This window comes from Thalassophryne amazonica, chromosome 15 (genome assembly GCF_902500255.1).
Source record: "Thalassophryne amazonica chromosome 15, fThaAma1.1, whole genome shotgun sequence".
Taxonomy (NCBI): Eukaryota; Metazoa; Chordata; class Actinopteri; order Batrachoidiformes; family Batrachoididae; genus Thalassophryne; species Thalassophryne amazonica.
This window is the reverse complement of record NC_047117.1, coordinates 67,434,391-67,460,616: the sequence shown is the minus strand read 5'-3', so window position 1 is coordinate 67,460,616 and position 26,226 is coordinate 67,434,391. Positions and strand designations below refer to the sequence as shown.

At 41.9% G+C, this 26,226-nt stretch overlaps 1 pseudogene; it reads right to left on the bottom strand.

The window, feature by feature from the left end:
- The window catches only part of LOC117526616, a 199,944-nt pseudogene that overhangs the window by 103,873 nt on the left and 69,845 nt on the right, over positions 1-26,226 (bottom strand).

Here is a 26,226-nt window from a genome sequence, read left to right as displayed (position 1 = left end):
ACTCTGCATCAGCAAAAGTGTATACCTGGTGAAGTGGGAAAGATCACTGTTCTGAAACTTTTCTTTAAGTATATATATATATATACACACACACACACACATATACACACACACACACATACGAGGGCTGTCAATAAAGTAACGGTCCTTTTTATTTTTTTCAAAAACTATATGGATTTCATTCATATGTTTTTACGTCAGACATGCTTGAACCCTCGTGCGCATGCGTGAGTTTTTCCACGCCTGTCGGTGACGTCATTCGCCTGTGAGCACTCCTTGTGGGAGGAGTCGTCCAGCCCGTCCGCACGTCTTTCATTAAAAAAATCTCCTTTAACAGTGGAATATCCGGATAAAATGCTGAAACCGACTTCTTCTGAAACTTCTCTGTTCTCTCACGACGTCCTGGATCAATAGAGCCTGAAATGTGGAGGTTTTCAGCTTGAACAGGCTGACGACGGCGCCTGAGAGCGCTGCGCGACGTCTCGCACCGTGAAAAGTCCTTAAAGCGACAGTCTCACCTCAAAATCTCTCATCAGCCGTTAAAATTTTCACTGAAAACCAGCTTAATTTTTCGAACCGTGTCCACTTCGATGTGTCTCACAGGTTTAGAAAAAATTTTGATCAAACAAAGCGCCAGTCTCTCAGCAACTTCTCAGACAAAGGAATTCCGATGAGGGGCTGGACGACTCCTCCCACAAGGAGTGCTCACAGGCGAATGACGTCACCGACAGGCATGGAAAAACTCACGCATGCGCACGAGGGTTCAAGCATGTCTGACGTAAAAACATATGAATGAAATCCATATAGTTTTTGAAAAAAATAAAAAGGACCGTTACTTTATTGACAGCCCTCGTATATACACACACGAGGTCTGTTAGAAAAGTATCCAACCTTTTTATTTTTTCAAAAACTATATGGATTTGAATCATATGCGCTTGCATCAGCCAAGCTTGAACCTTTGTGCGCATGCGTGAGTTTTTTCACGCCTGTCGGTTGCATCATTCGCCTGTGGGCAGGCTTTGAGGTAGCACTGGTCCACCCCCCTTGTCGGATTTTCATTGTCAGGGAAATAGCTGAGCGATTGGAGCAGCGCTGAATCAAATTTGAAACTCAGAGACAGCCAGGTGGAAACCAGTCGGAAGATTCAGACGGCTTTCGGTGAGGATACTCTGGGCGTCACACAGATTAAGGAGAATTACAACTGGATTAAAGACGGCCCACAGCGGCGGAGGGCGCGCCGCGCTCTGAGCGGCCATCGACAAGCTGAAATGACCAGATCATTTCCAAAGTGAAGGCTGTGTTGATCCGGGACATCGTCTGACTACCAGAGAAATTGCAGAAGAGGTGGACATCAGCACTTTTGCGGCACATTCCACTGTTACAGGAGGTTTTGTAATGAAAGACGTGCGGAGGAATTCGCGCGTCGGGACGGAGCCGCAATGGCGTGCAACAAAAAGCACGTCCGAGTTGGATGTCTCACAGGACAAGTTGTGACATGCCCAGCTGTTACACAATTTCTCAGATACTCACTCAACTGAAAAGCCACCGAAAGCCGTCTGAATCTTCCGAATGGTTTCCAACACGGACGTGCTTTTTGTTGTGCTCCATCTGCTAATCATTCATCTATCTAATCATTCTAGGCTGTTCCACAACAATATGCAACACACTAAATCCATTGAGGCTCCAGGAGTGAAGACCAAGGAAGCACCCCACTTTTGTAAAAATGGAACCAAAAAGCAAGAACAGCAAGAACCTAAAACTTTCATAGATGAGACACATTCTGTCTGTAATATGAACAAATGAAACCAAAGTAGAGGTCTTTGGGAATGTATTGCATCAGTTTATAGGTGACAAAATAATGAAGTCTGTTAGGAAAACACCCTACTTGCAGCAAAAAAAAAAAAAAAGAATGGTGGAGATTGTACATACTGTGCCGCTCTTTGCATCCTCTGGTCCTGGGATTATTGAAAGTATCACAAGAATAATGAAATCAGAAGCTTGCTATGCCATTTTAGAGCAAAATGCGTTTCCCACTGACTGAACACAGAGGTCTGAGTCGTAGACGCACACTCTCCCTGGACAAAACGCCAGTCTGATGCAGGTTACTTCCCCAGCTGAGGCTGGTACCCATTTACCACCAGGTGGACAGACAGACAGACAAGTCTACACAGTGGCAGGCCAGCTCCTTATCCATCTGCTCTACTCAGAAGAGTGGAAGCATGAAACAAACTACCAAAAGATGGATCCTAAAAGCATCTAAATGGCTACAAGATACATTTACAGGCTGTCATTGTTGCTAAAGATTCTGCATTTAATATTCAGATTTTTTTTAAAGCTTTGCTTCCTGAAGATGAATACCAAAAAAAAAAAAAAAAAAAAAAAATTCAGAGTTCTCACATAGGAATTTGGAGATTGACTTTAATCTCAAATTAATAAAGTGAATTATTAGGGGTGCCGGAAAAAAAAAAAAAATCGATTCACGATTCTTATTTATTACGATTCTGAATCGAACCAAAATGTCCAAGAATCGATTTTTAAAAAGCATTTTTTAAACATTTTCTTGCTTACTCACTGAGTGTACTGTTTGTCAGGCAACGGCTTCCGTACTACAGCGTACCCGCGAGGGGAGGGTCTGGTGTGCTTCAAACATTTGTGAGCTGCAGCTTAGCATGGCGGACGAAGAGCTAATTCAGCCAGCACCGTCATTGCTGAAGGCCAATATCTGAGCGCATTTTGGATTTTATTATTTGCTGCGTAAGAAGAAGCATGACATGACTTATGCAGCGTGCAAAATCTGTAAAATGAAAGTCAAGTACTTTGGAAACACTTCAAATCCGCACGCCCACATGCTACGCCATGACCCGGAGCTAAAAGGAGCGGAGCAGCGGTATCTGCCGACTACTGACCAGCGCTTTGCTAAACTGCCAGCCAACTCTGAACGACCACAGCATGTCTTTTTCCTGGTTCTCTCCCTCAGCCCCAACCAGTCTCAGCAGAAGACTGCCCCTCCCTGAGCCTGGTTCTGCTGGAGGTTTCTTCCTGTTAAAGGGGAGTTTTTCCTTCCCACTGTAGCCAAGTGCTTGCTCACAGGGGGTCGTTTTGACCGTTGGGGTTTTTCATAATTATTGTATGGCCTTGCCTTACAATATAGAGCGCCTTGGGGCAACTGTCTGTTGTGATCTGGCGCTATATAAAAAAAAAAGTTGATTGATTGATTGATTGATTGATAAGTAAATTTACATCTAGAATCACTTGATTAACCTTGTAAAGCTGCATTTTCTTAAACAAACATTTTTTAAGTAATATAACTATTTCTCAGAGCTCTTTCAATCGAAAATCGATTCTGGATCGAATCGTCACCCCAAGAATCAGAATCGAATTGAATCGTGAGTTGTTGTACGATTCACATCCCTATGAATTATGCTCCATGAATGAACTCAAACTATTAAATATACTCATGACACAAACATTCCCCAGCCTTGCTCCTGCAGACTTTATTCATCAGCTATGGTTTCAGGAAGTACACATGGAAAACACACAGGGCAGGTGATCTCCAGGAACAGGGCTGGTGAGTCCTGTCCTGTGCATTATCATACATCCAAACAGCATCTGTAAATGTGAGCAGCATTTATAGCCTGTCTGCAGGTATCTAACCTGAAGAAGCATGCTGGGAGCATGCCTAAGACAATACCACACTGGGTGCACGTTTGAGCTGACCTAAACAGTTTACTTTGCAGACATCATAACCATATACTTTAGCTAGATGGAACACCTCAAAAATAGGTCATATCTGCAAAACAGTGGATGACAAGAAATTTATGGTGATTTGTTGCAGACAGAATACTCTAAATGCATTTGTACTCAACTATCTTACTGAACATGTTAAGCCTTATGTGCCTCCTTGTGCCCTGAAGTTGCTGGATGCAGACTTGTTCTGTGCCCAAAGGGTTAAAAAGAAGTCAGCAGGCTTTAGAGCCTTTTCCTGCCATGCTCCGGAATGGAATTAGAAGGCCAACTTGACTCTGAAGAGTTATTTTCTATTGCCAATTATTAGTTTTATGGTTTTTACCTTATTCTAACTATTATTGCTTATTGTACATTTTAATTGTTTTGTGGACTTAATTTGGATTTTACTTTGTGATGTGGGGATCTTGTTCTGCAGAAATTTGTTGTTTTTTCTTCATTTAATATGTACTTTATAAATAAATGTATTGTTGTTGTTTTAATGATCAGAAAAACACCCAGAATTGGTCAAGAAGCAAAACTATCACTGTCCATTCCATTGATATTACTAATTGGTGCAAGTAATACTGTCCAGGGTACATCTGGATTTGTATCATTTCACTATTATACTGTAAATGTTAATTATTCATTCATTCATGATTTGCTTATTTTAATTAGTAGCCTTGAAGAGTTTAAGAAATATTTATTAATTTATTAATTTTCTATACCCGCTTACTCCAATGAAGGGTCACGGGTGTGTTGGAGCCTATCCCAGCAGTTACACAGCGTGAGACAGGTTACGCCCTGGACAGGACACCAGTCTATTGTAGGTCTACATAGGTATAGACAGACGAACTCATGCACACCTACAGCCAATTTAAAGTTTCCAATTCACCTAACCTGCCTGTCTTTGGATGTGGGAAGAAGCCGGGAGAGCACCCGGGGGGGAACCCATGCAAACATGGAGAGAACACGCAAACTCTACACAAAAAGAAAAAAAAAAGCCACAGGTGGGAAGAAATATTCAGATCCGTTATACGTTTGCCTTGCATTTATTTTTGGAGATATTCTTAATTAGGCATCTGAAAACCAGGCTGCCAATACATTTTATCAGAATTGTACTTCTGTGCATTCATTACCTCCGCCAAGGAGGTTATGTTTTCGGTCGAGTTTGTTTGTCTGTCTGTAGGATAACTCAAAAAGTTTTGAACGGATTTTGATGAAATTTTGTGGAGTGGCTGGAAATGACAAGAGGAACAAGTGATTAAATTTTAGTGGTGATCCAGATCCAGGAATTTTTTTTAACGATTCTTCACCATTGCGGGATAGGGGGAATTTTGACATTCTAGTTTCTAACTGCACAAAAACAAGGCAGAAAGGCTTGAAAAGAAGTTAGGGTGTAACATAGTCAAATGTTCTATCAAACAACAAAGTTTGGTGATGATCGGATCCGGATTCCGGATCTGGTGATCCAGAATATGCAAAAATATAGGGAAGAGAGAAAATGTGTCAATGTGAGGTGACAAATGAAGCTAGAGATGCACAACTAACACCAAATTGTAGCTGAATCTGTACTGATTCGGTAAGGTGTCATCAGATTTGATGTAGCTTCAAATGTTATGGAGCTAGATCCAGAAGAAAACCGCCATTACCGAAAAATCGTTTTTATACAATAACTTTTGAACTAATAAAGACATAAAAGTGATTCCAAGTTCTAGTGGTATGTTTTCATGGTCAAGGATGTCAAATATAAAGGAAAGAAAAGTGTATGTATCATAGTTTTGGTTGTAACACTGAATTGTTGAATAGATCACATGCACCACTTAAAAAATAGTTCTATTTCAGAATTTACTGTTATTTATTTAGAGAAGTGTTTCATAAATGTTAAAAAATTCAGATATTTGCAGTTTAGTTGAATAATAAATTGAATTTTGTCTGTTTGTTTTTGTCTATAAGCACATGCAATATCAATATCAGTGCTCAGATGACAGTAGCTTCTGGGAAAGGTGCAAGTTGCAGTAAACTGTGATGCCAAGCGCTAAGGATACATGCTATCCAGTCACAGCAGATGAAACTTTTTTTTACTGCTGAGCAAACATCATTGTTAGACTTTTTTAGGTTCAATGATTCCACGGCATGTAGATGTTATGGCGTCAGTGACCCCATGGCCTTGGCGGAGGTTTGCACTCTGAGTGCTTCTAGTTTTGAAATGGAAAACTGCTAAATGACAAATGTACCATGTAGGATTGTGTCAAGTGTAGAGTACACCTCAGCTCATGTTATTCATGTTAAGTAGTAGTTTTTTGTTGTTGAAACAATCCCATGTAGTCAGAATTTTAACAGATTTAGCAGAAAAGGGCAGACAGTGCAGCATGCAGACAAACCTACAAATCTGCATGAACTTTTACGTACTCAGAAATAAAGTAAGCATCAGTTAATAGAATGGGCGTTTGATTCTGCGACCCTTTTGGGTTTCCATTTGGGACTTTTGAATGAAGTGCCTGTATTTAGTCTTCCTTTTGGTTCAGCAGTAATGGAATTGGTCGCCCCCTCTTCTGCCTAGATTTAGCTACTGAAAACCAATGAGTCATGTCAGGTGGATTTTGTTTTAGGGTCGATTTTCCTTACACACTATCTCCACATTTCAGGCTCAAATTTTTTGGCCTGTTAAGTACGTGAAGAAGGCCAGAGAAATAAGAACATCTACAGAGTGTAGTTAGTAATGAAAACAAAGAGCAATCTGATAGAAATAGAATGGGATTAGTTCTACAGGAACAAATAGGATAGTAAGCCGATGCAAATTTTACGGACCATGCATGCCTATAAAGTAATTCTGTACTTCCACTAAAAAGTGATAAAAAAAAATAACCTCAAGAAAACTACTGAGCAAATTAGTCTGCAAGACTAATAAACATTTTGCAATTTTGTTTGGAGCAAAACCGCCTGTTCAAATAGCATTTGAAAGGCATTCAACCCAAATATACAGAAAATCCACCGTGTGATGAGAGCTGATTTCCTTTCCTCTCCCCATTCGGACAGGATTAGTTTTATATGGGGAGGTGGAGTAATGTAATTTTAATACAGCATATCTGTAATATTTATGGCAAATTCACAGGGGATAAGAACAGTCTGTATAAATGACAGTGAATCAGTAAATAAATAAATACCTGCCTATTTGTTTTTTGAGCTTCACATTTTCAGCTCTGTGACAGAATGGATTCATCTTTAGTCACTTTCTATCATCTAGCTTTAAGTTATGCCGGTTTGAGGTTTTTTTTTTGTTGTTTGTTTTTTTGGTTTGTGCGACAGTACAGATCTGCCCTGAGTTCCGGTTAGCAACCAACCTTCCAGACAACCGGTCCGTCTCCACCTCCTGCCACAGCCGGATAGATGGCAACTATTGCTATCAATGTCCAACAGATTGCTTCAAATCCATAAATCTGGTCATTTCTGGAGCACATTTGTCTCTCAATGCCATTTTATCTTCTTCACATTTTTAACCATTTCATATTCAAACCTTTCCATCACTTCGAGAAGCTGCACCACAAAAGGGTTGCAGTACAGCTGCCAGCAAAAATACAAGAGAATTTCATTAAAAGAGCAAAACTTGTAGCTGTCCTCTGTAGTGAAGAAATAGTTAGCCAATGTGAAATAGAACAACAACCAACAAGAGAAAATCACCTTGAAGGTATCAGGAAGCCCAGTGCCTCTTGGTACCTCGTTTGCAGTGAAAACAACTGCTGTAATCTCCCCAAACACAGGGGAAGGGGCCTTTATCGCTCAACGCCAGCATGTGTTCTCATGTGCTCTCTCACGCACGCACACACACACACACTAAATCCCAACAATAGATCTGGAAGACCTCATTAGTCTCCAGAGACAGAGTTGAGTGTGGGCCTAGACCAATTCTGTCTTACTATTATGCCAATACCAACACATGACAACGGGGCGAATTAACAGCTAAATGGAAGTGTGCAGGTTGTTTGGAGCATAATAGACCTAACTGCATCTGTCGGCGGCTCACTGAGTCATTACTGTCAAACAGGATACCAGGGGGGCGTAAGTGCAGCGTGACATCAGGTCAGTTTATGTGGCCGTGCAATGGAGAAGTGTATGTGTCAGGCTATGGAATAATTTTGGTGGCAAATGTTTGAAAAGAGAAACATAACTGCTGAGTGAACATTCATTCTGTGTGAGAAGCAGGACACACCCCGGACCGGACGCCAGCCTATCACAGGGCCACGTACAGACAGACACACAATTTACACTCAACAAAAACGCAACACTTTTGGTTTTGCTCCCATTTTGTATGAGATGAACTCAAAGATCTAAAACTTTTTCCACATACACAATATCACCATTTCCCTCAAATATTGTTCACAAACCAGTCTAAATCTGTGATAGTGAGCACTTCTCCTTTGCTGAGATAATCCATCCCACCTCACAGGTGTGCCATATCAAGATGCTGATTAGACACCATGATTAGTGCACAGGTGTGCCTTAGACTGCCCACAATAAAAGGCCACTCTGAAAGGTGCAGTTTTATCACACAGCACAATGCCACAGATGTCGCAAGATTTGAGGGAGCGTGCAATTGGCATGCTGACAGCAGGAATGTCAACCAGAGCTGTTGCTCGTGTATTGAATGTTCATTTCTCTACCATAAGCCGTCTCCAAAGGCGTTTCAGAGAATTTGGCAGTACATCCAACCAGCCTCACAACCGCAGACCACGTGTAACCACACCAGCCCAGGACCTCCACATCCAGCATGTTCACCTCCAAGATCGTCTGAGACCAGCCACTCGGACAGCTGCTGGAACAATCGGTTTGCATAACCAAAGAAGCTCTGCACAAACTGTCAGAAACCGTCTCAGGGAAGCTCATCTGCATGCTCGTCGTCCTCATCGGGGTCTCGACCTGACTCTAGTTCGTCGTCGTAACCGACTTGAGTGGGCAAATGCTCACATTCGCTGGCGTTTGGCACGTTGGAGAGGTGTTCTCTTCACGGATGAATCCCGGTTCACACTTTCCAGGGCAGATGGCAGACAGAGTGTGTGGCGTCGTGTGGGTGAGCGGTTTTCTGATGTCAATGTTGTGGATCGAGTGGCCCATGGTGGCGGTGGGGTTATGGTATGGGCAGGCGTCTGTTATGGATGAAGAACACAGGTGCATTTTATTGATGGCATTTTGAATGCACAGAGATACCGTGACGAGATCCTGAGGCCTATTGTTGTGCCATACATCCAAGAACATCACCTCATGTTGCAGCAGGATAATGCACGGCCCCATGTTGCAAGGATCTGTACACAATTCTTGGAAGCTGAAAATGTCCCAGTTCTTGCATGGCCGGCATACTCACCGGACATGTCACCCCTTGAGCATGTTTGGGATGCTCTGGACCGGCGTATACGACAGCGTGTACCAGTTCCTGCCAATATCCAGCAACTTCGCACAGCCATTGAAGAGGAGTGGACCAACATTCCACAGGCCACAATTGACAACCTGATCAACTCTATGCGAAGGAGATGTGTTGCATTGCATGAGGCAAATGGTGGTCACACCAGATACTGACTGGTATCCCCACCAATAAAACAAAACTGCACCTTTCAGAGTGGCCTTTTATTGTGGGCAGTCTAAGGCACACCTGTGCACTAATCATGGTGTCTAATCAGCATCTTGATATGGCACACCTGTGAGGTGGGATGGATTATCTCAGCAAAGGAGAAGTGCTCACTATCACAGATTTAGACTGGTTTGTGAACAATATTTGAGGGAAATGGTGATATTGTGTATGTGGAAAAAGTTTTAGATCTTTGAGTTCATCTCATACAAAATGGGAGCAAAACCAAAAGTGTTGCGTACGTCTACAATCAATTTAGAGTTTCCAGTTCACCTCATTTGCATGTCTTTGAAAGTAGGAGGAAGTCAGCGCATCCGGAGGGAATCCAAACGAACACAAGGAGAACATGCAAACTCCACACAGAGAGGACCAGAAGGGAAGTGTTCCCACAGTCTGGACGCTATAGGCTTCACGTTTCATCTTTGCTACAGCTGTGTGGACACTATAGGCTTCAAGTTTCATGTTTCCTACAGCTGCCTGGACAGTATAGGCTTCACGCTCCATCTTTGCTACAGCTGCCTGGATGCTATAGGCTTCAAGTTTCATCTTTGCTACAGCTGTCAGTACACTATAGGCTTCACACTCCATTTTTACCGCAACTGTCTGGACGCTATAGGCTTCAAGTTCCATGTTTCCTACAGCTGCATGGACAGTATAGGCTTCAAGTTCCATCTTTACTCCAGCTGCCTGGATGCTATAGGCTTCAAGTTCCATTTTTCCTACAGCTGCCTGGACAGTATAGGCTTCAAGTTCCATTTTTCCTACAGCTGCCTGGACAGTATAGGCTTCAAGTTCCATCTTTACTACACCTGCCTGGATGCTATAGGCTTCAAGTTCCATCTTTACTACACCTGCCTGGACGCTATAGGCTTCAAGTTCCATTTTTCCTACAGCTGCCTGGACAGTATAGGCTTCAAGTTCCATCTTTACTCCAGCTGTCTAGACGCTATAGGCTTCAAGTTCCATTTTTCCTACAGCTGCCTGGACAGTATAGGCTTCAAGTTCCATCTTTACTACAGCTGCCTGGATGCTATAGGCTTCAAGTTCCATTTTTCCTACAGCTGCCTGGACAGTATAGGCTTCAAGTTCCATTTTTCCTACAGCTGCCTGGACAGTATAGGCTTCAAGTTCCATTTTTCCTACAGCTGTCTAGACGCTATAGGCTTCAAGTTTCATGTTTCCTACAGCTGCATGAACAGTATAGGCTTCACACTCCATCTTTACCGCAACTGTCTGGACGCTATAGGCTTCAAGTTTCATGTTTCCTACAGCTGCATGGACAGTATAGGCTTCATGCTCCATTTTTCATAAAGCTGCCTGGACGCTACAGAGATAATGAGATAACTGAATAGACAACAAGATCCTGATAATAGTCCCAGAGAGACAGACTGCATTTGTGAGTCACCAACTGTACTGATACCAGATCAGTCATTGAGGTATTAGATTTTAATAGCCCAGGCTGGACCTCCAACTCCCCACCCCCCCAAAGGTGTTACATCATCCTACAAAGCCAGCTCCCCAAATCCAAACATTCTAACATAGCCTGCACACATACAGATCACAGCTATCCAGGAAGTTACTCCACAGCAAATGAACCTTGGATCCTTCAACAGATATAATGTGGCTCTTAAAGTAATCCTTCAGTTCAACACAATGCCCCAACTCCTGTCAGTGGTTGCTGTCTTGTTACTTGTGACTTCCAGCTGGAAGAACACCCAAGCTTCTACACCAAATGAATCTGAGTGCTGCTGCACAAGCCACAAAAAGTGTGTGTGGACCTCAAATGGGACTACGTTAGAAAAATAAGCACCCACAAGGGTATGTCATGCATCAGTCAACCTTCATACACTCCATCCTGCTATTCCTGTAGCACCATTTATAACCATTTTTTTTTTTTTTCCCCCACAGTATACGGAAACAAATACATAAGGAAGTGGTTTCCATGCCAACCATATTTCACTGTGCTCATCCCTCCTTCTGCATGCACGCAAGTGATTGATGCCAAAAACTGTTTTGGAGGGGCGATGTAAATGGTAATCACCGAGAACGAAGAAACCTGTTTTATGCATCAGACAGAGACGTATATAATCCCTCAGCAGCACTCTTACGCCTGTTACTATCCCACGTGTGCCTTTTCCCTGTTGTCACTCAGTTTGTCCCCTCTGTCCTTCTGTCAGCTGGAAAATGTCGTAATTGTATGTTGAGCAAAATTCTTTTCCTCCCGCATGCCCACACATGTCACATTATTTCATAAACTTCAACCACTCTGACTTGTTTGGTCTCTGGTTCTCGCTCTTTTCGCTTCAGTAACACTCAATAGTTCTTTTCCGCTTACTTCCCATCAGCTCCACTTCCATCACATTCTTCATTCCCTGTTGTATTTTTATATTTCAGTCACTTTTTTTATGGAGGGCCGCTGATGGAAGAAAGGAAATTCCATGTAGGATTTATGAGCATCTCTGAACTTGACACGTCGCCCTATGACCACTGGGGGGGGGGGTTGGGGCGCACTGCTGATCAGACATTAATATAATTCTCTTTGAAATGTTGCGTTGGCTCGATCATTTCTTTATTCAGCTAGGGAGATCCTCCTAATCAAAATGGACTGTGAATTAAAAATAAATAAAAAACTGTCTTCTGAGGTACACCAGTTTATCTTAAAATGGCTGCTCCCTACACGACGCTGTGATACAAATGCATTACAACAGGACGGCACAGAAACGTGCACACGATTGCAACCTGGGTTACGAACGTAGACTGGACAGATGCTAAAACGCATAACTGGCATATTGCCTCAATGTGGCAGTGTCATGGTCAAGTGGTTAGTGTGCAGAAAGTTCTCAGTTCGAGGCTACTGTGCCCATTCTCGTAAAGGTTGTGTCTAAATTAACATGCAAATTGTTGTGGTGACCCTGAGCAGAAAGGGGAAAGAACTTCCTTGCATGCATTTTACTTCAGTAGCCATTTTACCATCTGTGGATCAGATGTCACCTAGCTACTTGCTTATAACTTAACAGTGCCAACATAAAATAAATAAGACTAAAATTTCACTCAGTAAAAATACTACATCACAGTATGATGTTCCATTATTACAATTAAATGCACAGCAGGTCATATTACTGGAGCTATCTGGAATAAAATTATCTGAAAGGGCAAACACTCGACTCAAATGGGTCGATCCATAGCAGCTAGCAGCCACTGCTAGCGGGGCTGACTCTGGCACACATTTGTCACTACTAGGCCCTAATTACTCATAACTTTGTGCTTTATAATAACTTCAACTTATGAGTTATTTTAAAAAAAACCCCAGTACAGTTTTCATGAATGTGAAAACAAGTTATAGACCAAAACCACTGCTTGTGCCAGACTGGAAACATTTTTATTTGTCCTGTAAAATTGGGAATTTAACATGGACTGCTATGGGGAGTGACTCACTGTTGTAGCCAGCCTGTAGTGCTCATTCACGGAACTGCATGATTTGACACTTTGGCGTTAGCTTCTTTTTCCAGCGCTGGAGTTTGCTGCCTGGTTAGGAACCAAGCCTCGCTCTCCTGTCCTCTTAAATGACACAAATGTTGAAAATCTTGTTGTTCCTTATGTAGACACGAGGCTGGATCCAAAAGTGAGTCACTCTCTGTAGAAGCCCATGTTAAATTCTCAAACTTTACAGCACAAATGAACATGTTTAAAGCTGGCGCAAAAAGGGGGGTTTTGGCCACTGCTAATATGCCTGAGACAGCCGCGCTAGCAGTAGCAGCTACGTGCTGTGAGTCAACTGTTTGTTCTTGCTGAACATTTAATATGGATATCTGCGACAATATGCTTTACTGTGTGGTTAAATGTGCTTATGGATCATCAAAGAAGTCGATGCACAAGTATTTCTGTTGAGTGACATCTTAGTATAAGTTAATTTATATGTTAGCATCAATTAGCAGGCAGTTTGGTGACTTCAGGTCTACTGATGGTGTGACGGTTCTAAAGGCAATATGGCAGTCACACATTTTAATACTCACATCCAAGCCACCTCTTACAAAAACCACTATCAATCCAGAAAAAAAAAAATACATTAATCAAGCATCTGAGCCAAAGTTAGCCTGTTAACTACAGCATTGCTTGTTTGGAAGCTTGAGCTGGGCGACGTGTTCAGCCTGCATTCGTCCCACCCAGGTCAAACCACTCTGTCCCACAATCCACATCTTTACCCATTTATGGATTTACTGAGAGTTTAGCAATGTAAGATGCAACCTCCAGAGTTGCCGTATTTGAGCTTCAAAGCCACTCTTCAAAAAACTTGACATCATGGCATCATGACAGGTGGCATGGCAACATGACATCATGGACAGGTTGTCCAGTATGACTTATGAACATGAGCCTTGGTGAGATGCATTCAAGGCGCAGCGGTGTGTGCATGGTCGAAACCTCCGATATGACCAGTGTCATGTATCCCATCTTGCATCATGAGGTGCACTGCGTTATTCAACATAGATTTTACAAACAAACAAATGCACACTCGTGAGCAAAACAGTCAAAAAGACCCTAACATAATGGTGCACGCACCTGTGTCCAAAGGCAACTGTACTTCCTTAAAAACGGTACGAGGTGGAGATGCACATTTCTGTTGTTAAAATCCCAAATTTGAGCACTCAAAAAAAGGAGTTGCAAAATATTAAATAACCCTTCCAAGGTGTATGGACATGGTGTTCACAGAGCACTGTAGCAGGTGTAGAGAGGGCAAAATAGAAAGAAAAAAAGAATACCACCCGCAATGATACTTTATAATTCCAGTCCATTATAATTTATTCTCTCAGGCTGATGAATTTGTGAGCATGAGAAACAAATCATTTCGGCAGTGCATGCGACTATTGGAAAAGGCACGGTGCTGGTTCACATACACATTTCCTCTCAGCGAAGAAAATATATTCAGTGCTCAATAAATGTATTCCAGTGTTTGTTATCATCCACATAAACACCAAATAATCATGGAGGGTATTATTTTGTATCTCATTTCTTTGTGCATGCTTTACATTCATTAATTTATCCTTATCAGTTTAACGCACAAAAATCTAATTATTTTAGTTAAATGGCCATTTAAGTCAACTGTGCAACTATTTCTAGTGGAAACTTTTAAAGCTACAGTGTGTAGGATTTAGTGCCATCTAGTGGCAAAATTTCAGATTGCATTATGCAAGTCACAAATCTGTTTCCCCACATATTTTTGCTTCTTTGATGACAGTGCTCATGCTCCCTTGCCTTCTCTTGTGATAAGCAATATATATCAGCCTCTATTTCTCAAAAATAAGGGTTCTCAAACTTGCTAGCCTGCACTAGCAACCAGTAGACCATGCACAGGGGAGCAATTAATGCGAAAGATGGAAAAGTATGTCCCATTTGGGCTACTGTATCAACATGGCGTTGCAATATGATGGCCTCCATGAGGGGGCACACTCCCATGTAGATATAAAGGACATTCTAAACTTCTAAACATGTTGCTTCATTGTACACTAATGGACACATGGTTAGGAATGTGATATTCTATTTCTACTGTAGCTTTAAGACTGTCAGACAATGTGAGATGCTAAAATGACAAATGCACCATGTTTGCAGAACACCACCAAGTGAGCATTAATATTTTCACATTCTTAATCCAATTACATTTTTTCCGCAAATCTGATTTCAGACTGTGTAATATCGTGGTAATGGTGACAAAATATTCAGCCATTTCACATTTGGATGTATTACTCCACGCCCTGACTGGCCACCCGCGCTGCTACGCAGATGTCAATAATGGCGGTGTCAGCTGAGAGCGAAAGTCACATACCGAGGACGATACTGAAATGGGTGAATTTAAGCTACCATACAAAAATATTGATGTGGATTCTGATACACAATTACCGTTTCACATTTGATGGATTACTCTGTGCCCTGACCGCTGTTGGAGCGACGTTGCCTCGATGGTAAGCCTTGCAGACCGAATTACCTACAGAAAAATAAACCGTGCAAACGATGGAATTGGATTAGAATGGGAATAACCCCCAATGCTGGATTATGGTTGCAAATACCGGCTCTGCTAACACGTTGCCGATTCAATTTGCGACCATATAACCAGCATGAACGTCTGCAAATCAGACACAAGAGGGTTATTTCCTAAATACAAAGAAATATTTGTCATTTCAGATACATGAGAATTTTCTCATTTCATGTCATTCCATGTTTAATTTGAGTAAATGATTATTAAACACCGGTTTTCAATTCTGTCTTCTTATCCTCAGCTTTAATTAATCTGACCAATAAGGTTATGCATCACATTTTCCCAAAGAACAAGAGGTTATTGTAAAACCAGTCAAAACCAAACCCTGTTGTTACACCGTCATTCTTCCACAATGGCCTTCTACACTGCCAAGTCTGTTAACACAACGTGACAATCAAAGGTTTGAAATTTCAAGCCTGGTTTATGTCAAATATTGTCAAACCCAATCTGACCAAAATTGAGTTTGTGACTTGCTTTTGTTTTACCCTTTTACTGTTTACATGACTCATTGTCAGAGGCTTCAATCCAAAATCAGACTCACAGCAGAGGTGAATTAACAACGAAATCAATCCCAAGAAAGTTGGATCAAAATAAGTGGCAGCAACCCTTTATTATGGGAATATTTGTTTGTAATCCTTATTAAATCCAATAAACTGAATAAAGGATAAATGTTTATCAAGTTTTGGATACACACACCCCTTAGAAAATGGGGTAAAATATAGGTAATGTCAATTCATTTGGCATAATTTTGCTCGTATTTGCCAGATTTTCAAATTTGGAAGGTATCATATCATGTTAGCATGATGTGTTTAATTCCATCTTTTAAAAGATGCTAACCCTGTTTAATGTTAGCATACAGTATGTAGGCAGGCAGACCACATTTGAAGCTAACAGTGTTAACCGCGATTAGAATGGTCACATATGATAACGCAAACCACTATTAATGGTAACCATGGTGCCGCATATGATATTTTAAACCATTGTCAATTTTAGCATATGGTATGAAGGTAGGCAGACCATGTCTGACACTAAATCCCTGGTCCCACCAAATAATGAAGGATTAATAATGAGCCACTCAGCATGTTTTTTTGTTACGAGAGGATTTCTTCAACTATTGTGGGAGAATGGTGGTTCTGAGAGGCAGAATCTTCGGTTAACGAGGCTCATCTCAGAGCACTAATTTCAAGATGTTCAAAATTTAGCAACAACGTCATGGGTCAGTTTGTGTACGAGTTACTATGATGAGTAATGAGGATTATAGAGGCATGTTTGTGGTGCGTACGAGGCTACTAAAAGCCCATTATTCGAGTGCCTGGCAGCTACACAGGATCTTACAGGCTATTTTTGGAGCAGAAGACTGTTTTATCTGGATGCTTTTTTCCCCCTCTCCTGCTCCACAAGAAACATGCGAGGTCTGTCAATAAAGTATAGGTCCTTTTTATTTTTTTCCAAAACTATATGGATTCCATTCATATGTTTTTACGTCAGACATGCTTGAACCCTCCTGCGCATGCGTGAGTTTTTCCACGCCTGTCGGTGACGTCATTCGCCTGTGAGCACTCCTTGTGGGAGGAGTCGTCCAGCCCCTCGTCAGAATTCCTTTGTCTGAGAAGTTGCTGAGAGATTGTCTGCAAATGAGCTGCAAAGCAGATGTAATAACAACACTTTATTCATGGCCAATCTGTATGCATTCGCTACAACATATTTTAGTTTGTGATGTGGACATGATGGGCACACATATCTGTTTTACACACTGTCCCGGTCCACTGCCAAGCCGCAAATCCCCGTCAGTTGTGGATATCAGCGGTTAACGGCAGATATACAGCGCATAGAGTGAGTATGTATTGTGTATGAATTGAGTATATATGGAGTATGTAAGGCGGATGTCATCCGCATCCAGATTTTTGGGCTACTCAAAATCTGGCTGCAGACATGCGTGCCTCAGCGGATGATCACGGGTGTGTTCGGATGACGGCCAACTCATACAGGCATGTTACACGGATATTGCGGATGTTTGGCGAATATGGGCCAATTTTGTGCGCAATCCATACGCAAATCCTCCTAAATGCCAGTGTCTCTTATGAGACACTACGGATCTGTGTGGGGTCCGTCTCAGCTCTCGAAATAACACACTCCCTTTGTCAGGAAAGATGACTTTAAGCTTGCTTTCAGCTTGGAATATAATACGTGCCATGGAATTAATATACATGCTATTGGATTAAACTGCACAGTGTTTGGTACCTTCCAGGAGTAGGTGAGGTCATACCGGACTTTTCCATGTCATACTAACTTCTGGTTTTTTGAAAATACTGATAGAATAACTCCATTAATGTCAATTCTGTCATTTGTACAAAGTTAAAATATAACATATCTTTTAATGTTGAATAAGGCACTAATTCTGAGGTTTTGTAACAAACACAGACCGCAAAGCATTCTGGGTAAAGTGCTAAACAGTGATTGGTTCAGTAATCCATTATGTAAACCAACACGTTAATGTGACGTGTATTGTGTGTTGGTTTAAAGATAAATGTGCTTTTGTAAAATATTCCATTTTTATTTGTAAAAACAGGCATTTTTACGGAGCCCTGGAAGTGTCATCGCAATTGCATATTTTAAAACTTTTATGATGTTGTAAAACGTGCACTCAATATTAGTAAGTAAGTAAATTTATTTATATAGTGCCTTTCACAGACATAAGGCCATGTACACACTTGGTCGGGTATTTGTAAAACCGAATATCTTACCCTTTCAGTTTGGGGAAAAAAACTTCATCCACACTACGTCGTTTAAAAAAAAAAATCCATCCACATCGAACCGTATAAATGTGTTGTAATTAGTCTGCCAAACCTTTGGGTGGCGGTACTGATTAAAATTCTATCCAATCAGGAGCCTTATTCTCTTGTCGTCACTTCCACAAAAACTAAAAACATGGCGCCAACCTAGTTCGTGTGGACCGATAAGGAGTCGGAATTACTTCTAACCGTAGTTTAGAATACAAAGTTAACAAATATATGCACACAAAAAGCGCCTGGACAATGGACAATACCAACACTTTGAGAGCAGCCATGTACCCAGACGTTTAATACTGCCATGAACACTCCTGGCCAGTAGATGGCAGTAGCGGCCTTGAAAAAATGTCAAACAAAATTCCAGATAATCCGTGTCTGCTACATTTAAGATGCGTGGAATTTAACAAACGCAAATACACTAACGTCTATAAACCCAGAGAATATATTCACGAGGGTTTAGGCACTAGAGTTTAATGCTGTTATCTGTGGACCCTGAACAGAGTGTCTGAAATGCATTTGTCCTGTCCTGAACGTCTGAGATTACCTTATGCTACCCATAATGCATTGCTGCCTGGCACAGCATGTGCTCACAAAACCTTAAAAATTAGCACATTACTTTAAAATGAAAACATATATCGGATCATCAGAAGTGTGCCCACCACTGGTGACAACATATGTTAGCATGGTGTATGCAGTCACGTCAACTATGTTCGATACCTGGTTGACGTGACTGGTATGGACATGGTGTGGCAGTAGTTAAACATACCATGTTAATATTGTAGTACAATGCAGTATGTGCCACATCAGGAAATCTGGTGGTGTGAAACAAAAATTGCCTATAATTTAGTTTTTCCTTTTTTTTTTTTACAGTAAGGAGTCACTGCACACTGTATGCTAGCAATTTCTTTAACATGGAATGGCAGCAGTTAAACTTCCCATGTTAATATTACAATGTGGTACACGCCACATCACGGAATTCTGTAATTGTGGGGAACTTCATTAGGTGATTTCAGTTAAATAATAATTTCCCTTACCTTGGCAGCCATGACCATGGAAGACCCTCCCCTGATGCCCAGAATGGGGATGTGCGTCTGAGCAGAGATGAAGTCCAGGATCTGAGCGATGGCCTCCTGATCTGTGTCATCACCAAACACAACGCCTTGCAACGAGTTCCTTGTCATCTGACCGCAGATTCGATTAATGATGCTCTTGGGATCAGTCTCGTTCATGGTGACGACTTCAACCTTGGAGGGTAGGGGATATGAAGGAAGTCCTCTTTCTCAAGTCCAGCCCCCAGTGTTACTTCACTAGAGTTTCCCACCAAGATGACGGCAATACTGAGTGAGTTGATAAGTTTGGGATTGATTGGTGGAATTGGATGTGAACCAGCGGTGTAGATAGGGGGGATGACAACACCCCTCTGGCTGGTGCCGCCCCGCTGGTTGCCTTGTCCCCCTTGAGTACCTCCAGGTCCTGACCCCGGACCTCCACCCCTGCGAGACTCGCAGACGGGCAAGAGGAGAATGGAGAGGATGATCAGAGAGAATGACAAGGAGAGGAAGGGCAGCGTCAGCCGAGGTTGAGGGCGGCAGGAGGAGTGGTTTGGAGGAGAACGTGAGGAGTGGGGTGCGATGTGCTTGTCCTGATGGTGGGAGGAAGAGAGGTGGAGGCTGACAAGCATTGTGGAGGAGTGTAAATGCAATCCCTGCAGGAGGACAAATGAAGAGAGAAAGAGTTGCTAAATACCAGACACCTTAAATAAATAACCCATACGTTTTGACCAAAATTACATGAATTTGACATAATACCACATTTAGGGCCCCTTCACACATAACACGATTTAAGTCGACTTGCGCATGAAGGAGGAATTGCATGCCATTTGTGAAAAATTGGAGCTGCTTCCAATGCCTCGTACATCTGTTGCTACAATTATTTGCGCACACCAGCGGCTGAAAGTCAAAGTGTGCCCTGTGAGAGCCGGCCATTCGATCCCTCTCGCGGCAGGTGTCGGCCATATTCCAGGTGACACACATGAACATCCAACACCGCTCACTTGACACTTAGAAAATGTGTGACCATTCACGCTGTCAGCACAAAAACAGTCAGCAGACAACCACTTTCGAGCTGGATGTGAAATTTCCCAAAAAAAAAAAAAACAACACACACATGCACACTTGCATGACACTGATATGTATTTACAGACATGATCACATGGGGGCCGGACAGCCACGTCTGAGCGCACATAGCCGGGCTGCAGCGGCCTCACACAGCACACCTCGGCAGACTGCTGCATGTGAACTGACCCGTCAGATCACGCAGCAGGCGATCTAAATGTCACACGTGTCCGGCAGAACATGCGCGCCGCAGGACTATGACAAGCCAACAGTAACAAGTGTTTTGTCAGTTATTACGGCATTTTTTCCTCTTTAAAAAAAAACAAAACACCACATTTATCTCCTTTTTGATTTTAGGCATTTTACGCTCCTGTTATAACACAGTGATTGTAGCATAGTGCTAAAGTTCCCGTCTGGTAATCAGAGCTTTTGTAAATTACAGGTTTGAATCCCGCGAGTGGCATTTATTTTTTTTATTTAACCACAGGGTGCTGTATGCATCCCCTTTTATTATTACTGATATCAACCCAGTGATTTTCACTAATTACATAGTTGGTTTTTATTTCATTTTTCTCCACATCAGCGATGCGATGTAGTGCAACACGTTCCAGCTGCTCACACTGTGCGCATGTGCACAGAACAGTCACCGATGTGCCATGCACGCCTGTGCAATTGTGCGTCCCTCACACCAGCAGGTGGATGGTTCGCGGATGTTCTCCCAGTTTCTGCATCTTTTGTGTGATGTGTGAAGGGGCCCTAAACATGGTCATCATGTGCAGAATCTGTGATCATCCACAGCCGGCGATCACCTTAGTATTTCCTGTTTTTCTTGTTGTTTAATGCTGACATATTATACTGTATTTCTTGTCTTTCTGATGCTTGATTCTGTTTTTTTTCTCTCTGTTTAAGTGCAGCTCCACCCAAGAGTGGGTGTGGTATTTGTGCTGGAGACCCTCCTGTCCTGTGCACCAACAGCATTTCCTGTACATTCACTTTGTGAATTGTTCTGTAATTTATGTCTGTAGCATGGCCCAAGCAGAGGGTCACCCCTTTGAGTCTGATCTGCTTGAGGTTTCTTCCTCAGAGGGAGTTTTTCCTCACGAGTGCTGCTCTGGGGGTTAGTAAGGTTAGATATTTCTTGTGCTAAGCGCCTTGAGGCAACTCTGTTGTGATTTGGTGCTATACAATGAAATAACTTGAAACTTGAAATTCACCTTTAAAAGTTGAATGTTTCAGGTCGAAAATTAGAAACCCCACCCTCCCCTTTTCCCTAATACTGGTAGTACTTGTGGGTACTTGAGGAAAATGTATGCATACAGTCCATTTTTGTTTTGACAATGTTTCTAAAATAAATTATGAAACTCATTCACCTTCTGTTTCATGATTCTATTATGACATAACTTTTATACCACACTATTCCACTGACTTCAAGCCATGATTGTGACATTTCGATAGTGAATAAAAATGTCCAGAAACTCTTGTGTACAGAGGTTTATTCATTCATTTATTTATTTTCTATACTCACTTACTCCAATTAAGGGTCACAGGGGAGCAAGAGCCGATCTCAGAGACCACTGCATGAGAGGCAGGGAACACCCTAGACAGGATGCCAGTCTTTAGCAGTGTACAGAGGCTTAATTTAGTTTACTTTATGATGGTAATCATGCGGGGATTTCTCTCAAACGAACTGTCAATGATGATTCAAGTACACTTGATTGCTCACAATGTTAGTGTTCTCAGGGTCTCCTTTAAAACACCTGATAAATGCATACAGTCAGGCACATAAGTATTTGTATTGTGACCATTTTTATTATTTTGCTTCTGTACACCACCACAATGGAGCTGAAATAAAACAGTCAAGATATACTAGTGAGGGAAGCCACCAAGACATCCGGACAACAACAGACAGACCACACTAATATACATGTAGGTACGAGGGGTGATTGAGAAGTTTTGAGCCTGACCCAGACAAGTATGGTATGGTTCTCCATCTTTTACATTCTGAGAAACCAACATTTCTCAAGAATGTGTGAAGTTTGACTCACTGGGTGAAATGTTGAGAAATGCACTATATGTTGTGGATCAGGCTCAAAACTTATCAGTCACCCCTCGTGTATAGCTGTAATTTCAAGATGGTTGATATTCTTCTTAAACCCCCTTGAATTAAAGCCAACACTCTCCACAAACTGTCCAATTACTTATGCATCTCTATTGGCTGGCTGCAAAAGTGTGTAAACTGATGTCTTTAAAGTCAACCAAACAGCAACAAGTAAATTGAGATGATGCAACTGCAGCCCGAACTGAGTGACCTACTTAGGCGGGTCTCAAACCACACACTAAGAGCGGCCTCTCATAGGCCATCGAGTGTCAACGCCACATCCATTATAGCGCAATGTGACATACTCAGACGAGACCTGAGGCTCATATCAAAGACAGCTCAGGAAAAGGATACTGAATTGTGCGTGTGCTCGTGTGCACGCGAGGACCAAGACGGCAGCCGGTGCATTGTGAGAGACTGACAGCCTCACAGCTTCATGGACTAGCCAGCAGGCTAAGTGACCATTAGACCTGCAGACCCAGTTTGAGTGATTCACCCTCCCACCCCACCCCCATCCTCCAAAACCTGTTTCCTCTCTGCTGCTCCCCCTCACCTCCCTGCGCCACCCCACTTGCTGCTCTCTGAAGTCAAATGCAGACCTATTATTTACCATTATTGCTATAATTTACTGCTCCTGTATTAGTAGCTATGCAAAAAGCAACACAGGATGATGGCGGCAGAGGAGCAGAGAGAGTGAGAAATAAAGACAGAGGCGGAGGGAAAGATGTAAGGAGAGGGAGGTGACAGGCAGCGAGAAACACAATTAGTCATAGCATGATGTGAAAATTGTACTTTCTTACTGTGCAAGCGTGCACCAGCTGCTGTATCGAGAATACAAATTTTGAGCATATTTTCTGCATAGATAAAAACGAAGAATCTTAATGAGTGTGCGTTCATGCTGATATTCTAAATGAAGCACAGTGGATCACTTGATGAGAAGGCTAAATGAAGGGCAAAGCAAAAGCACAACACCTACAGTAATCTTTTATTTATCAGGTGCATGCTGCGAAATTCATCAGCAAGCAAACGCAACACCAAAAAAACAAAAACAATCAAAAGACAGGTTTCTAGCAAAGCTTGCACAAAGAAAAGAGTACAGTGCATCTGGAAAGTATTTACAATGTTTCAGTTTTTCCACATTTTATGTTACAGCCTTATTCTAAAATTGAGTAAATTAATTTTTTCCTTTAAGATTCTACTCACAACACCCCATAATGACAACATGAAAAAAAATTTTTTTTGGAAATTTATTGAATATGAAACACTAAGAAATCACACGTACTACATAAGTATTCACACCCTTTGCTCAATACTTTGTTGATGTACCTTTGGCAGCAATTACAGCCTCAAGCTTTCTTGAATATGATGCCACAAGCTTGGTGCAGCTATCTTTGGGAAGTTATGCCCATTCCTCTTTCCAGCACCTCTCAAGCTCCACCAGGTTGGATGGGGAGCATCGATGCACCGCCATTTTCAGATCTCTCCAGAGATGTTCAATCAGATTCAGGTCTGGGCTCTAGCTGGGCCACTCAAGGACGTTCACAGAGTTGTCCTGAAGCCACTCCTTTGATATCTTGGCTGTGTGCTTAGGGTAATTGTCCTGCTGAAAGATGAACTGTCACCCCAGTCTGGGGTCGAGAGCACTCTGGAGCAGGTTTTCATCCAGGATGTCTCTGTACATTGCTACATTCATCTTTCCCTCAATCCTGACTAGTCTCCCAGTTCCTGCTGCTGAAAAACAGCCCTACAGCATGATGCTGCCACCACCATGCTTCACTGCAGGGATGGTGCCTGGTTTCCTCCAAACATGATGCCTGGCATTCACATCAAAGAGTTCAATCTTTGTCTCATCAGACCAGAGAACTTTGTTTCTCATGGTCTGAGAGTCCTTTAGGTGCCTTTGGCAAACTCCAGGTGGGCTGTCATGTGCCTTTTACTAAGGAGTGGCTTCCATCTGGCCACTCTACCATAAAGGCCTGATTGGTGGATTGCTGCAGAGATGGTTGTCCTTCTTGAAGGTTTTCTTCTCTCCACATAGGAATGCTGGAGCTCCCTAACTAACGTCCTTTTCCCCAGTCACTCAGTTTAGATGGGTGGCCAGCTCCAGGAAGAGTCCTGGTGGATCCAAACATCTTCCATTTACAGATGATGGAGACCACTGTGCTCACTGGGACCTTCAAAGCAACAGAAATATTTCTGTACCCTTCCCAAGATTTGTGCCTCCAGACAATCCTGTCTCAGAGGTCTACAGACAATTCCTTTGACTTCATGCTTGGTTTGTGCTCTGACATGCACTGTTAACTATGGGACCATATATGTAGACAGGTGTGTCTTTCCAAATCATGTCCAATACCCCAGATCGACTCTGTAGAAAGCTGTAGAAACGTCTCAAAGATGATCAGTGGAAACAGGATGCGCCTGAGCTCAATTTTGAGCTTCATGGCAAAGGCTGTGAATACTTATGTACATGTGATTTCTTATATTTGTGACTGGATGACTTAATTTTGTGGCAGGGATGGCGGTGGGATTGCTCGCAATCAAGACCAAGACTCTACCACGTCAGCTAAACGGTAATTACCCGCTAGCCAAGCTAGCAGGAACATCTTTTCAATCTGGACTCTACCTTGCTACAGTTTTAATAAAGTCTAGGCCACCAGACCTAGGCTGAGAAACAAGCTCATTTATAGGTACAGAGAAGTAAATGGACAGTGGCTTTTTTTTGCAACTTTGCCTTCCCCACAATAGAGTTGAAATGAAGCAATCAAAACATGCTTGTACTGTGGACTTTCCAATTTAATTCAAAGGGGTTTAAAAAAAACAGTGGGCAACTGGCCAAAAAAGTGTGTTGACTTACTTCATGTTAATCATGAAGAGATACAAACCGTATGGTGCTGTATGGTAAATCTGTCTGGAGTAGTTAATTGTCAAAAATCTGAGTGACTGTGCAAAAAGGAGACCAGTGAGGGAAGCCACCAAGAAAACTCTGAAGGAGATATCGGTTTCTGTGGCTGTTACTGGAAAAAACAACTTTAGCTGTTGCACCACTCATCACTGCTTCACGGTGGGGTGGTACAGAGAAGGATTTTCACACAAGAAAACATAAAATCTACGCTCACATCACTCATATAGCCTTTTGACAACATGTAGCTGAAATTTCAGGCTTTTTTTAAGGAAATCCATTTGTGTCACTCCATCATGAAGAAGTACTGTAAGGTAAATATGTCTGGACTATGTAGTTCTTAAAAACTGAGTGAATATTCAAGAAGGAGACTGAGGGAAGCCATCAAGACACCTATAACAACACTGAGTTAGTTATAGGCTTCTGTGGCTTATTTGAAACACTGCACATAATGAAACTTTTGGGCGTTGCATCACCAGTTACACTATACTGTATGTATACTGATTGTAGTATTTCTTTCTTAATGGTTTATATAAATGAAACCAAACAAATGATTTGTAAATGTTCATGTATCTATCCCCCTGACTTGTATAGTTGTGTTATGCTCAGTATTCATACTTCTGCATTCCATTATTTTGGCTTTGATATTTTTGTTTGTCATATGGTAAAAATGTGTCTTGATTTTTTGGTGAGGGTGAAAATAATTTTACTACATTACTAAATTTTACTGTATAAATGATACTATTCTTTACACTACTGATTTTTTTTATTTATTTTAGTAATGGCATGAAGAAATTAAAATGTGTAAAATCTCAAGGATATGATGACTTTCTACATCCATTGTATGAAAGTGGCTTTTTTTCTTATGTAGGCAGAACCATAGATGGAGTGTACATGTGTGCGTGCAGACAGATCTCCTGAAGTGTGAAGTAATTTGGGTTTGTACATTTGGGTT